This window comes from Solanum lycopersicum, chromosome 10, assembly GCF_036512215.1.
Source record: "Solanum lycopersicum chromosome 10, SLM_r2.1".
Lineage (NCBI taxonomy): Eukaryota > Viridiplantae > Streptophyta > Magnoliopsida > Solanales > Solanaceae > Solanum > Solanum lycopersicum.
This window is the reverse complement of record NC_090809.1, coordinates 42,714,380-42,729,908: the sequence shown is the minus strand read 5'-3', so window position 1 is coordinate 42,729,908 and position 15,529 is coordinate 42,714,380.

Genomic DNA, 15,529 nt, shown 5'->3' with positions numbered 1-15,529 from the left:
TAGTCCAATTTTTCCTCCACGATGATAAGGGGATAAAAGATCAACTAATTTAATTCCTGTTTCAAAAATAGATAATTTTGTATCCAACTATCTAAAGGCGAGCGACTATTTTCATTACGATTCATTATTTGTATCTAATGAGCTCCTCTTCTTATTTCCTTTTTATTTCAATTTTAGCATATTTATTTATACCTATCCTATTCTTTTCTTTGCTGTTTTCTTTCTTTTTTATACCTTTCATAGATTCATAGAGGAATTCCATTTGGAGGTTCGAGTCCACTTCAAGGATAATATTAAGAATGCTCATTGAATGAGCATTCTCTTGGAATTGGAAGAAATTCGTCAAAATCACAAACTCTGCATTCCAGTAATTAATCATTTCTATTAGTAGGAACTCGAACATGCTAATTGTTCTGGTTGGTTACACTCTGAGACAAAATCAGAATTTGCATTTTGAAACTCTACATAACAACTTCCTTATATCGTACTAGAGGAAATGTATTAGCATTGCGTGCATTAACATTCCATACCTAATCTCTGTGCCAAGGCATGATCTTAAGAGCACAACATTGAGTTAGAATGAAATCAGATCATAACTTATTCTTAACTAGTCTTATATGAAAGTGAATTTTTGATAAAAAAACTCTTTTTATCCTCCCTCTCATTAGATGTGGTGCACTTCACACCCATGAAAAGGACTCTACTTAGTGCGGATTTTCAGACATCCTAGGACTCTAGAACCTGGCTCTGTTATAAAACTTTGTCATACCCTGAGCTACCCCCCCCTCCCCCCGAGATGGGGACACTGAACATAGGACCACAAGTGAACCCAAGCTAACCCTACTGGCATGATCATGAGCATACTAAAGATAATAAACTGTTGCGTAAGCTGAATCATAATATAAACTTAAAATATGGGAATACATATATTCTATTACTGAGATATTTAAAATATTGTTGAGTTTAATATAAAGGAAATATTAACTCAATACTAAGTTGAATTTAAGTATGTTAGAAAATAGCCTGTAGACTTGACTAGAAAAAAGACCAACTTCAATCTAGCAAAACTAAAACTAAAAGACTAAATACTGAAAAGAAACTTATGACTGTTGTCCTAAAAAAATGAGGACTCACCATTGGATATGCTGAATTAAAGATCGTAAATCAATTTATGCGTGATCTGGATGCTAAGAACCTGAACCTACATCACGAGTAGATGTAGTGCACGTATATGTTAGTACTTGAAAGGTACTGAGCATCTAGGATATAGTAAAGCTGAAATGAAATATAACTGAATAAGAACAAAAGCAACTATAATAATCTGAACATGATATACTGATTTTTGAGCTAATTGGATGGAATGACAAATTTATAACATGCTGAAACTTAATACTAAATATACAGAAAAATGGTCAATGCAAGAGAGTCTGACTGAATTGTGGGAGCTACTAATAACCGATAATAAAACCACATGAGCTAAATATGGAGTCCGATGTATACGCCCCATCACATGACCCAATATACTGTATAAGAGGTATAAAGGCATGCTGGCGTGATCACTAAATTGATGCCCACTGAGGGGACTTACAACCTACTGGGCTAGTAGTTCTGGCACTATTGGGTTTGCTGAACCCTAGTCCAAATCAATATTATGCTACTCGCACTGATTTATGTAGTTAACTGATTATGTCAGAATTTCTGTAATTACTAGATAGTTCCGAACCAAACATGAAAACTGAGAATGCAAGATTTAATCTGATGATGATGCATTAAAAATCGAAGCATGTATAACTGCATAACTGAAATATCAAACATAGCATGTGTAATGTAGGAACTAAAGAAATACAAAGCTATGGTTGTGAATTCATGTTATAATCTGAGTAATAACATGATAATCATATTTTGAACATATATTCAAACTAAATCATGAAGTTCTAACTCTAGAAACCCTAAGATTAATCATGATAAGAGAATCAAGAACTGACTGAAATAGGGACCCAATGGGTGAGAACCCACTAGTGAAATCCCACATTCCTGGTGATAAAATTCATGGAGAAACCTTAGATTTTGGGGGTGGAACTGATGGAACCTTACTACGTTCTTGAACAAGGGTTCTTGACCTTTTTCCTCCTTTCATGGTTTTAATTTTCTACGTTTTGATTTTTGTTTTTGACTTAGGTAAGTTCTTGTTATGTTTCTAAGCTTAAAATAACTAAAATCTGATGATTTATTATCAAAACAACGTATCTTAGGGTTTAAACAAAGTGTGAAAAGACCAAAAGACCCCTGAGTTTTTTGCTGTCAGACCAAAAAATGACCAAGACTGACGGTCCGTCGTTCAAGCGATGGTCCATCATTTTGTCCGTAGATTGGATCTATTATACTGACATTTACTTAAACTAGCATAACTATTTACTTAGAGATCTTATTTTAGTAAGGTCGGTGTCTATGAAAAGCTAATTTAATTATTTATCTGTGGGTAGGTCATGTGACACCCAATTCATTTTGTGGTAAGAGTTATAACCATCTGAAATTTACCGAACAACATTTCCCCCTTAACTATCTGCTAATTCCCACCTATGGTCAGACCTACGGACAGTGCTAGTCATCTGTGCCTCTTGTCAGAGAATGGGTGAACAGGGTGTTGATTGACGGTCACGGACTATGGACCGTGGTCTGGCCTACAAACCATAGGTCCATCCATCGATCAGCACTTAACCAAATTTTTCTGGGCTGAGATTTTGGGAGTGTCTAACCCTATTAATGGATGTGTAGGATTGTCTGTGGGATAGTCTACATTCCGTCGATGGACCTATTTGTTGCACCTACAAATTTGTCTAAAAATCTAGTTTTTGGTCTGTTTTGGATACGGGGTGTTACATTATCTTCCTCTTGGGAACACTCTTCCTCGAATGAAGAATAAACTAGCTAGAATAGAGGGAGAGATCGGCAAACCCTATTACTAAACTCTGAGAACACAGTTTTTGACTGAATTAAGTTCCGAGAACATTAAAATACGCTGAAAATGCAAATACAAACTGAGGGAACATAATTCTAAGATTGAATTCACGCATGAATGAGTGGAAAACTGAAGATGAACTATTACCTCAAGATGGAGTGGAATCGGAAGGAAAGAGGTGATGATACTTCGCCTTCATGACTGCTTCACCTTCCCAAGTAGCTCCCTTTACGGACTGACTCCTCCACAAAACCTTGACTAAAGCGACTTCTTTGTTTCTCAACCTCCTAACCTGATGGTGAAGAATCTCAACTGGTACATCCTAATAATAAAGACTATCTTTACCGCCACATTCTCTTATGGAAATATAGAGGGTAGGTCACCCACACACTTCTTCAATAGTGAGATGTGGAAGACCGCATGCACTGCTGCTAAGTCTATTGGTAACTTTAAATCTTATGCCACCTTTTGGCCAATCCTTTTCATGATTTTGTAAGGGACCATATATCTAGGACTGAGCTTCTCTTTCTTACCAAATCTCATCACGCTTTTCAAAGGTTAAACTTTCAGAAAAAAACAAATCATAAACTTGGAACTCTAGTTCCTTTCTACTTACATCTGCATAGGATTTCTGACGACTTTGGGATATTTTATGTCTATCTCTAATGATTTGCACTTTTTCCATAACATAAAGGATTGAATCTGTCCCTATCAAAGTTGTTTCACCTTCTTCAAACTAACCACCAAGAGATCTACATCAATGCCTATACAAAGGCTCAAAAAGGGCCATCCGAATGCAGGAATGATAGCTATTTTTGTAGGCCAACTCAAAATAAGAAGAAGGTGATCATCCCAACCACCCTTAAAATCAATCACACAAGATCTCAACATATCATCTAAGGTCTGAATGGTACGTTCTGCCTGTCCATCCGTCTGTGGATGAAATATTGTGCTAAGGTTAATTTGAGTACCAAGAACCTTCTGAACTGACTTCCAAAAATTGGAGGTAAATAGAGGACCAATATCTGAGATAATAGACAAAGGAACCCCATGCAACCTCACAATTTCATTAACGTGAAGCTTGGGATTGTCCTCTGCCGAATCTATAGTCTTGACCACCAAGAAGCGAGAAGACATAGTAATCCTATCAACTATCACCCAATTAAAGTCATTCTGTATACGAGTACGCGGTAACCCTGTGACAAATCCATATTGATCACATCCTACTTCTAAGTAGGAATATCAATCTCTTGAGTTATACCTCCTGATTTCTGATGTTCTTCCTCGACTTGCTCGCAATTGGGGCACATACCCACACAATATTCTATGTCCCTCTTCATGTCATTCCACCAATAGACTTCCATAGATCACATTACATCTTAGTTGCACCTGGACCAATAGAATATCTAGAGTTATGGGCTTCTACAAGGATATGATTTCTCAACTTGCCCACATTAGCAACACACAATCAACCATGGTAGCGAATTACACCATCTCCCACGTGGGAGAAAACCTCCACTCTATGATTGTGGACTCCATTCTTAAGTTCAAGAAAAATTGGATAACTGTCTTGCTTTTCCTTAGCCTCTACTACCAAAGAAGATTCTGAACTATTACACTACTATCTTATATGATCATAAGGAGAATTCCCAAGCGATCAAGACTTTGAACACATTCATTACCTCCTTCTTTTCTTCTCCAACATGGGCTACACTACCCATAGATAATCTACTAAGAACATTAGCTACTAAATTTTCCTTACCAGGATGATAATGCACTTATACCATAATCTTTAAGGAAATCAAGCCATCTCCTCTAGCGAAGATTCAACTATTTCTGGGTGAACACCTACTGAATGCTCTTATGATCGGTGAACACATTGACATGAACACCATACAAGTAGTGTCTTCAGATCTTGAGTGAAAACAACACTGTTGCAAGCTCGAGGTCATGAGTTGGATAGTTCTTGTCATGCACCTTAAGCTGTGTAGAAGAATATGCTATAACCTTATCTCATTGCATCAACACAAAACCAAGGTCAACTTTGGATGCATCAACATCTATCACATAACCATTTGAACCCTCTGGTAGAGTCAAGATAGGAGCTGTAGTCAATCTAGTTTTCAATTCTATGAAGCTTTTCTCATAATCATCTTACCATTGAAACTTGACCATCTTCTGAATCTACTTAGTCAATGGTGAATCTATGGATGAAAATTCTTTGATAAACCTTTTATAATAACTTGCTACACTTATGAAACTTCTTATAGCTGTAGCAGAGGTAGGTCTGGGTTATTGTTTCACTGCTTCTATCTTCCGTGAATCCACTCGGATCCCTTTCATAGATACAATGTGATCAAGGAAAGCAACAGATTTTTACCATAAATCTCATTTGCTAAACTTAGCGAATAACTGGCGATCCTTGAGAGTCTGTAAAACAATTCTAAAAATAGGTCGCATGTTCTTTTTCATTCCTAGAGTAAATGAGGATATCATCAATATAGACGAAAATTAAAAAGTCCAAGTATTGTTTGAACACTCTATTCATTAAATCCATAAAAGCAACAGGAGCATTTGTTATTCCAAATGATATAACTACAAATTTATCATTACCATATCGAGTCTTCAAGGATGTTTTCAGAATGTCACTATCTCTGACACTAAGGTGATGATAGCTAGATCTGAGGTCTATCATTGAGAAATTATTAGCACCCTGAAGTTGGTCAAACAAGTCATTAATCCGGGGGATGAGATTCTTATTCTTAACTGTGACCTTGTTCAACTGTCCATAGTCAATGCACATTCTTAGAGAACCATCTTTCTTCTTTACGAACAACTTTGGTTCACCCTATGGTGAAATACTTGGTGTGATGAATCCCTTATCTAGAAGGTCTTTCATCTGATCTTTCAATTTTTTAAGCTCTATTAGAGCCATTCTATAATGAGAAATAAAAATAGGCTGGGTATCTGGTAGGAGATCAATTCGAAAGTCGATCGCTCTTTCGGGATGGACTCGGGGAAGATATTTTGGAAATATTTCAGGAAACTTATTAATTACTAGAGCTGACACAATAGTTGGTGTTTCAGAGCTAGAATGTATTACCTAAACTAGAGTATAGCGATAACCCTTAGATATCATCTTTATATCCTAAATGTATGAAATGAATCTACCCATAGGCGCTAAGCTACTACCCTTCTATTCTAATATTTGTTTTTCTGGAAACTAGGAACGAACAATCCTAGTTCTACAATCGACTTAGGCATAAAATTAATGCAACCAATTTATGCCTAGAATGACATCGAAGTCTACCATTTCTAACTCTACAATATCTGTTGGGGTGACTTTTTGAGATACTCTGACAGGGCAATTTATGTATACCTATCTACATATAACTGGGTCATCGACTGGAGTAAAGATTGAGAAAGGTTTTGAAAGAGTTTCAGGACTAAAACTTAATTGGACTGCTATATTGAGTTACAAAAGACAAAGTCATCTCTGTTGTCTTTCCACTTAGTGAATTTAATCATATGTGAGTCACATCCTTAAGCTTGTAGGATGCCAATTTCACCTATCACTACCACTTACTTGCATTACACAAAATATTTTCTTGACATCATCAATGAGCCTCATGCTCCTTACCAACATGTGACCCTAAGAACTTAGGCGGATTAATCCTACTTAATTCACAAACTCTGGCGGCCACTAAGTGATCATTTCTATTAGTAGGAAATCAAACCTGCTTATTGTTCTGATTTTTCATCCTCTGAGCCAAAAGCTGAATAGGAGTTTTGAAACTCTTCAACAGAACTTCCTTATTTGGTACTAGAAGAACTGCATTAGCATTGCGTGCATTAGAATTCCATGCCTAATCTCTATGAGAAGGCATGATTTTAAGAACACAACCTCGATTTATAATAGAATCATATCATACCATATGCACGATAAGAGTAACAAGAAAGTGAAGTTTTCCTAAAAACACTTTAATAGACTCCTTGTCATTTGATATGGTGCACTTCACACCCATGAAAAGGACTCTACTTAGTTCAACTTTTCAGACATCCTAGGACTCATTAAATTGGCTATTATAACAAGTTTTGTCATGCCTCGAGCTACCCTCAGAGACTCGTACATGAAACCTAGGATCATAAGTGATCCAAAGCTAACCCTGCTAGCATGATAATGAGCATACTAAAGAAAATAAATTGTTATAGAAGCTAATTAATAATTTGAATTGAAAAGATGGGGAATACCCATATTCTATAACTGAGATATTTAAAATATTGATGAGTTTAATATAAAGGAAATATTAACTCAATACTAAGCTAAATCTAACTATGTCTTAAGATAGCCTATAAATTGGACTGGAAAAAATGGAACAAACTCCACCTAAATCTAGCAACATTGAAAGTAAAAGACTAAAAACTGAAAAGAAAATCATTACTATTGTCCTCGGAGAATGAGGAATCACCACTGAATCTGTTGAACTAAAGATTCGAAATTGATGCATGCATGATCTGGAGGCTGAGAACCTTAACCTACATAACGAGAAGATGTACCACACATATTCATTAGTATTTAAAAGGTACTCAGCATGTAGGACAGAGTAAAGCTGAAATAAAACATAACTGAATAAGAAGAAAAGCTAGTATAGTAACCTGAACATGATATATTGATTTTTGAGCTAACTGGATTTAATGACCAATTTATAAAATGTTGAAACTGAATACTAAATATACATGAAAAATGGTCATTGGAAGAGAGTCTTACTGAACTATGGGAGCTACTAATAACCTATAATAAAACAACATGAGTTAAATGTGGAGTCCGATGAATACGCCCCATAGAGAGGACCCAATATACCATGCCAGAGGTATAAAAACATTATGGCGTGATTACAAAACTGATGCCCACAGAGGGGACTTACAACCTATTTGGCTAGTTGTAACAACCCTATAAATGGATAAGATAAGAAATGCTTAATATATCAAGAATGCCTACAATTAGATTAGGGTTCACACGGATTGATGCGTGTAAAACGAGACATCAGAACCGTTGCTACACCCAAGCCAACTAACTTGAGAAGTTAGTTGAGCTTTGAAAGGTTGGGCCAAATATGTAGGGCTCTCGAATACGAATATTTACTCAAAGGAGTCTTTACCTAACTTAAAAAAGAAGAAATCTTATGTTTGAAGGGTCTAGGGTAAAATGGTCTTTTTCCTTGCAAAGGGTAGTATCGTAATTATCCTAAATATATAATTAATTATTTGATTAATAAAGTGGAGGGGCAATTTCGGGGTAGAGGGCTGAAATTGAGCCCTTGAAAGGAAGTCCTGCTCGACCCGGGTTCAAATCTGAGTGGGAGCAACGATTTAATGTGCTTTTTGTTATTGGTGAATTAATTTGATAAATTTAAAGTTAAAGGATGATTTATAAAGGAAAATCAGATTTTATTATTATTTATTTATTTATTTACTTATTAAATAAGGTTTTTTTTAAAAAAAATTGATTAAGTCTTGCCAACTATACTAATTTCAAGAGGCACTATCTCACACAAACTTTTTCTCTCACACCTAAATCTCACTCTCTCTTTCGTCCAAATTATTTTTCTTTTCTGCAAAAACAGAAGATAATAACATTACAAAATTATCAAAAGTTCTTTACACTTTAAGAACTTACAAAAAGTAGTATACAAGAAAGCAAGCTAACTTAAGAATCGAAAACTTTGCATCATCTTCTTGATGGGTTTGTGTTGAAGGTTTGGGGGAGGTTTTGGGCAGAAATTGGAAGGTGTGGAAAGCTACAACAAGGTATGGGTTTTATCTCTTGGAATCTTTTCTCCAAGAGAAATTTCTTTCTCCAAATATTCAACGTATGAAACTAGGGCTTTTCCCTTTTATTGTTGAAGTCCTTGTCCCTAGTCTATTTCCGATTTTAATCTAAATTAGTTTAGAAATCATGTTATGGGCATGGCTGCTGGTCTCTAAGTGTGAAATATTATGTTCCGTATGATTTTATGTTTGGAAATAGTAAGTATGTTCAATGATGTCAACCGAAAATGATGTGGTGCAATGTGTAAAACGTTTGTTGTTGTTCTCCATTTGAAGACTTAAAATGGCTTGTTTGATGATTGGAATTATTCTGCATAAGGTGTATAAATTGTGATGTTAAATGATGTGTAAGGTAGATGATCTTAAGTGGAAAAATCTAAGCTAAAACAACAATAAATCTACACCGAAGAATGTGTTAAACGAATTCTGAAAGTACCTTAAAATGAACGTATGAATGTTGTCAAATAAAGGCTAGAAAATTTGATAAAATTTCCAGTACATCGTGATGGAATTTTCAGCCAGAATACTTGAGTTTGAAAGGTTTAAAAATATATTTAAAATATGTGAGGTCAGTAGGGATTAAACACAATACCTAACTACATGAAAGCTGAAAAATAAAATAAATGAATGGTGTGGGATTCAAACCCACTACCTCTCGGCCAAACAAGAGAGTAAGAGGGAAATTTAAATTAATAAAAATAACGGGAGGAGTGTGATTCGAACCCACCACCTCTTGGCTAAAGGAGGAGAAAAAGAGAGACATTTAAAAGAAAATAAAGTGTGATTGTGGGGGATCGATCCCATAACCTCACTTCCAACGCTTAAGTAGTTAACTTTTAAGTGAAAATAAAAAAATAAGGAGGTTGTGGGGGTTCGAACCCACAACCTCTAAGTCCCATGTGAAATTTAGAAAAAAAATAAAGAGAGGCTGTGGGGGTTTGATCCCACACCTTCCTGGTTAAGACGAATTGGACAAGAAGAATAGATAGGAAAATAAAAACAGGGCTATGGGGGTTAAAACCCACAACCCCTCGACCAAAGAAGAGAAGTTCTAAAAAAAAAGAACTACAAGAAATGTTGTTGTTGGGTTTAGATCTAAGGTCCCAATATCATGAGGACTAACAATAAAATCAAGGACAAATATAAGACCAAAGAAGAGAAGTTCTAGAAAAAAAAGAACTAAAAGAAATGTTGTTGTTGGGTTTCGATCTAGGGTCCCAATATCATGAGGACTAACAATAAAATCAAGGAAAAATAGAAGTGTTGTTAAAGGGATTTGAACTTGGGTTCCATTTCCCCAAATTTCCATATTGATACATAAATCATACTTAAATTAAATGTTCAAGAATAATGTCACCTACATAGATCCAAATCAAGATCTTGGCATTCATACACGACACATAAGCCTTTTACCACATAATATAAGGAAGCTATGAGTCACTTAACAAACTATGAATGAAGCCTCATAGCTTGTATGTGTAGATCATAAGTCTAGCATACGATTAAAAATAAATGAACCTAAGATGTGTGTAATGAAATGATGAAAACCTAGAAGGTTTAAGTATGAGTTTAATATACACTCAATGGCCAAGTGCATTGACATTTGACGAAATGAACAATGAAATGATGAAACCCTATTTGGGTTAAGTAAGAGTGTGAAACACACCTAATAGATAAGTACATTGGCATATGATGAAATGAACATTCACGTAAAAAAAAGGTTGCGTAATTATAAAGAGAAAATGTGCTTATTTTAATTAATGTGGTGACAACATGATATGAGGCTAATGTAAAAGATGGAAGCAATCCCAAATGATTCTAAGTAAATGTTACCAAAACGTACTCACCTATGAGAGTGTAAAGTTAATGAAGAGACTAGTCTCTATGAAAAGACTAATGAAAGTATTAAGATTAACACACTTAATACTAATGATGAGATGATAAATCATCTATTTAGATATGATGTCCTTATACTAGAAACCAACTTCCATTACGTGTGAGTGTAATGAAATGGAACTTTATACTGAGTATCGATATACTAGCTATGAGTTGTGACACCTCCTTTCGGGAAGGGCGGAAGATTTTATAACTCTCATGAGATAAGATTGTACGGTATGCCGAGTATAGGTCTTCTTATATCTCTTAGTCTTCGAACCTATACTGCCAATAAAGGTATCTAGCTGGTTCAATTCCCATGTACGCTAGCATATTTTTGGTCACTTTGGCTGTTGACTCCAACTCTTTTTTGTGTGGGGAAGACACTTGATGTCATGATGCACACATTATCTATGTCGGTTAAAGTTAAAGTTCCCAATGAATGAATGATGCCAGCCTTACATGATTCACATAATGAAATGAACGATACCAAAGGTGTTAGGATAGTATAATTAAGAGGGGAGCTAGACTCAAGTAATGACACTAGGTTATTCTGGATCATTGCACAACAAACCCGATGAAAGTCTTAAACTACATCCCAGGTATAGCTGGTATTCACACTAGTTATGAACGAAATAAAATGAAGTACATATGAATGAATGAAGTAGACTCTGTGTTTGTTAATGAAGACTCCCTAGTTGAGGTCCCAGATGTTGAGACCTCATTTTGGAAATTCTTAATGTCAAGTCGATGATTACAACATCTCATGGATTATTATATATGCTATGTGTAAGATGTTATGTGTTATCTTATGATGTGTGCTATGTGTAATATGCTATGTCCTTTATGCAATATGATAAGTATTATGATGCATGTTACTCTTATGGCATGACTTTCCTAATCCAAATTTGGAAAGTTCACAAACTTTCCTAATCCCAAATTGGAAAGTCCACTGACTTGACTTTCCATAATCATGTGTTAGGAAAGAGCTATTATTACTCATTTATGTCCTTGGTGTGTTCTTGCATATGCTCATACTTAGTACAAATTGTACTAATCCCACACAACTCTATATTTTCAGGTGCAGGCACAAGTGGATGCTAGAGTTTACAGGTTGACGTACAAGTATCCGGACGTGGCATTTTCATCCGAACATGGTGGGTTCTCATGCATTCGAGAATGTCTACTGTAATTATCTTTGTAAGATATAAGATTTAGATAGTGGAGTATGTTCCACTAGTTTTTCTTTCCACTTTCTTTTCAAACATTGTATTAATGTCGTTTTGGCAAAATACTTTTAATGCAATTACGAACAATTTATTTCATTTGATTATCTCTATATTAGATGGTTGATTTGTGAACGCCTATGAAGTTCAGTTAAAAGTATTTATCATGAAAATATAAAATAAAAGGTTAAATATTTCCACTAAAATTAACTTAGATGAAGTAAAAATGACGTATGTAGGCTTGTCTGTGAACTTAGAGAGATCAACGTTCCCGATCTCTTCTGTGGTCTAGATTACGGTTGTGACACTAGTAGTTCTGGGACTATTTGGTACGCTGAACCCTAGTCTAACTTGGTATTATGCTAGTTCAATTTATTTATGTAGATAACTGATTATGTCGAAATTCCTGTAATTACGGGATATCTCAAAACTGAACATGCAAACTGAGAATTCAACATTTAATATGATAATGATGCATTAAAAAAACTGAAGCATGTATAACAGTATAACTGAAATTTCTTACCAAGTATGTGTAATTCTGGAAATAAAGAAATACAAAGCTAGAGTTTATGTATTCATTCAATAATCTTAGTTATAACATGATAATATGATTTGGAACATATATTCTAACTAAATCATGAAGTTTTGCTATAATTTTAGGAACCCTAGGTTTAATCATGATAAGAGAATCAAGAACCGGCTGAAAAATAGGGACCCAATGGGTCAAAGGAAACAACAAGTAAATCCCACATACCTGGTGATTGAATTATGGAGAAACACTCAAATTTGGGGGCTGGACCTACTGGAATCTTATTTTGTTCTTGAACTAGCATTCTTGACCTTTTTTTATCCTTTCTTGCTTCTAAATTTTCTATTTTTTAATTTATGATTTTGACTTAGGTAAGTTCTTGTTTTGTTTCTACGCTTAAAATTACTAGAATTTGATGATTTAGGGTCAAAATGATGTATCTTAAATGAAGTGTGAAAATACCAAAAGACCACTGAGTTAGTTGTTGTCGGACCAAATGACGACGAGGATTGACGATTCGTCGTTCAATCGACGGTCTGTTGTTTTGTCCTTAGATTGGGTCTGTTCGATAATCCTTTACTCAAACGAGTACAACATTTTACCTAGAGCTTCTATTTAAGCAAGAATGGTGGAAATGGAAAGCTAATTCAATTATCTATTTGTGGGTAGGTCATGGGACACCTAATTTATTTTATTCTAAGATTTATAACCATTTGAAGTTGATTCAACTTCATTCCCCCTTAACTATCTACTAACTCCGACCTACTGCCAAACCTACAGACCATTGGTCTACCTACGGACCGTGTTGGTCATCCATAGATCTTGTTAGAGAGTGGGTGAATAGTTTGTCGATCGATGGTCACGGACTATGGACCATGTTCTCGCCTAATGGAGCATATGTACGTACGTCGATTATGACTTAACCAAATTTTCTTTTTCTGTGATTTTGGGGTTTCTGACCCCATTGAGGAATGTGAAGGATGGACCGTGAGTTAGACTACGGTCCGTCGATGTCCCCATTGGTTGCACCTGCAGATTTTTCTAAAAATCTAGTTTTTTGTCTTTTTTGGATACGGGGTGTTACAACTTTGTTCCCTTATACTTCTTTGAAGTATATACTTCAACCCTTACTCTTTCTTTAACTCGAATATCTAGTCTTTAAACAACGTCAAAACGTTTAAATAAGACTCTTGAAAACTTTAAGAAACTTTCCTTAAACTCACCTCGTAGCTTTAGACTTGAATTCTTAACTTCCTTGACTTTGATCCTATTTTTCCTTTAATGGATTTGAGGTTGTGAGTTGAGTTCTTTTGTGATTTCTATGTGTTTAGGAATCACTTGAAGTGATTAAAATCATTGGAATATGTTAAAGTACCTTGGAAGAACTTATAAGGACTTAAAACACCGGGTTGGGCGTACTAGTGGTGCGTCGTGCAAGAGTTTGTTGACTGAGGCTTTGTTCTGGATCACAATTGGCATGCTGCGCAAGGCTCAGTTGACTGTGGCCAAATTTTGGTGCACTGTAGGCGCGCTGCGCCTGTCTCTATCAGGTACGTCTAACTCATTTTTTATCCTCAAACCCTCCAATCCTTCCTAGTATTTGACTAAATGCCTGGGACTATTGATACCTTCATGACCATCGAATTGAACTCAAAAGTAACCAAGCGAAACAAGAATTCGACCAACAATGGCAGCCAACAATTCAATCAACAAGATATCAAAACATTTCTTCAAGAACTTAATTGTTAACATGAAATCATTCATGATTTATTGAATTGTAACAAATTTCTATATGGGTGTATTATAACAACACAAAATATCCCACATACATTAATAGGTATCACCCCCCGACGAATTCCACAAGCCAAACTTCGATGATCTTGAATGTTCTTGATTCTTCTTCTCCTTTCTCCTCTTTTCCCCTCTTCTTTGATCTTCTCAAAACTTTTATTTGTTTTTTAAGAGAGTGAACTGAATAGGACCAGTTTAGACCCCAATTTATTACCCATAAACGGATTAAAATAATTGGGTAAGGAAAAGGCAACTTTGCCCTTTACAAGTCCGGATCGGATTTTCCTTCATCCAACAACCCAACTTCCTATAGGCATATCTCCGTCATATGATACTGAAAATATGCAAACTTGGCGACGTTGGAAAGATATCTTCAAAAAATATTTTCTCCATATAAATAACTAACCCTAACTCATCTTGAGCTAGAAGTTATGGCCATTTGAAAATGACCAAAAACTCCATTTTACACTTGGGAACCTTTCCAGATCTCTCCTATTCTTTTCAAAAATAACCATTCTTAGTTTCTTTGTTTAATCCTAGCTATTTCAGGTTAGGAGATGTTACAGATGGTTTTCGCCTCCGCCTATCCCTGAAGTATCTCATCTAGATGCAGCGATGTCTTGTGGCGCAACCGATAGATATTTTGATTTATAGTCGTGATTCGCCATTACCTTTTCAAATATTACGGAACTTTTTAATGAAGTGACCCTCTTGAACACACTTGAAACAATTTTTGGAAACATTAAGACTCTTACCTGGGTGGTTCTGCCACACAGCACATGCAAGATCCAAATTACCTTCTTGTGTCACACTAACTTTAGAGTGTGCAAGATTAGCTCTGAAGTCCAATGAATTCAGACTATTGTACTCACCTTTGTTTCTTGAAGCAGGTGAACTAGAGATGATTGAGTATGACCCTTTTGCTTTTGTTTAAACAAAAATGGTTCACGTTACTCCTCGGCAGCCCAAACTAATTCTTTTTCTTAGCGTTATTGTGTGTAAGCTCTTCCATATCCCTGAATTTCTGTTCCTCAACCTGTTGCACATACACCATCAGCCTTTCTATATCCATGTCCCCTATAAACATAGTTGCCTTGCACTCTTCTCTTTACAGAAGGGACAACCTAGCAACTAATAGACTCATCATTCTTGTGATATCAACAACTATCTCCGTAGTTTATCGGGTATGTTTGGTGAACTTCAGACTATACTCATTAACACTTAGCGAATCTAGCTTCAAGGTAAGGAATTCCCAAATTTTGCTTCTAACTTTTTACGGGGAATGAAATGCCCCAAGAAAGATTTATAAACATAACCCAA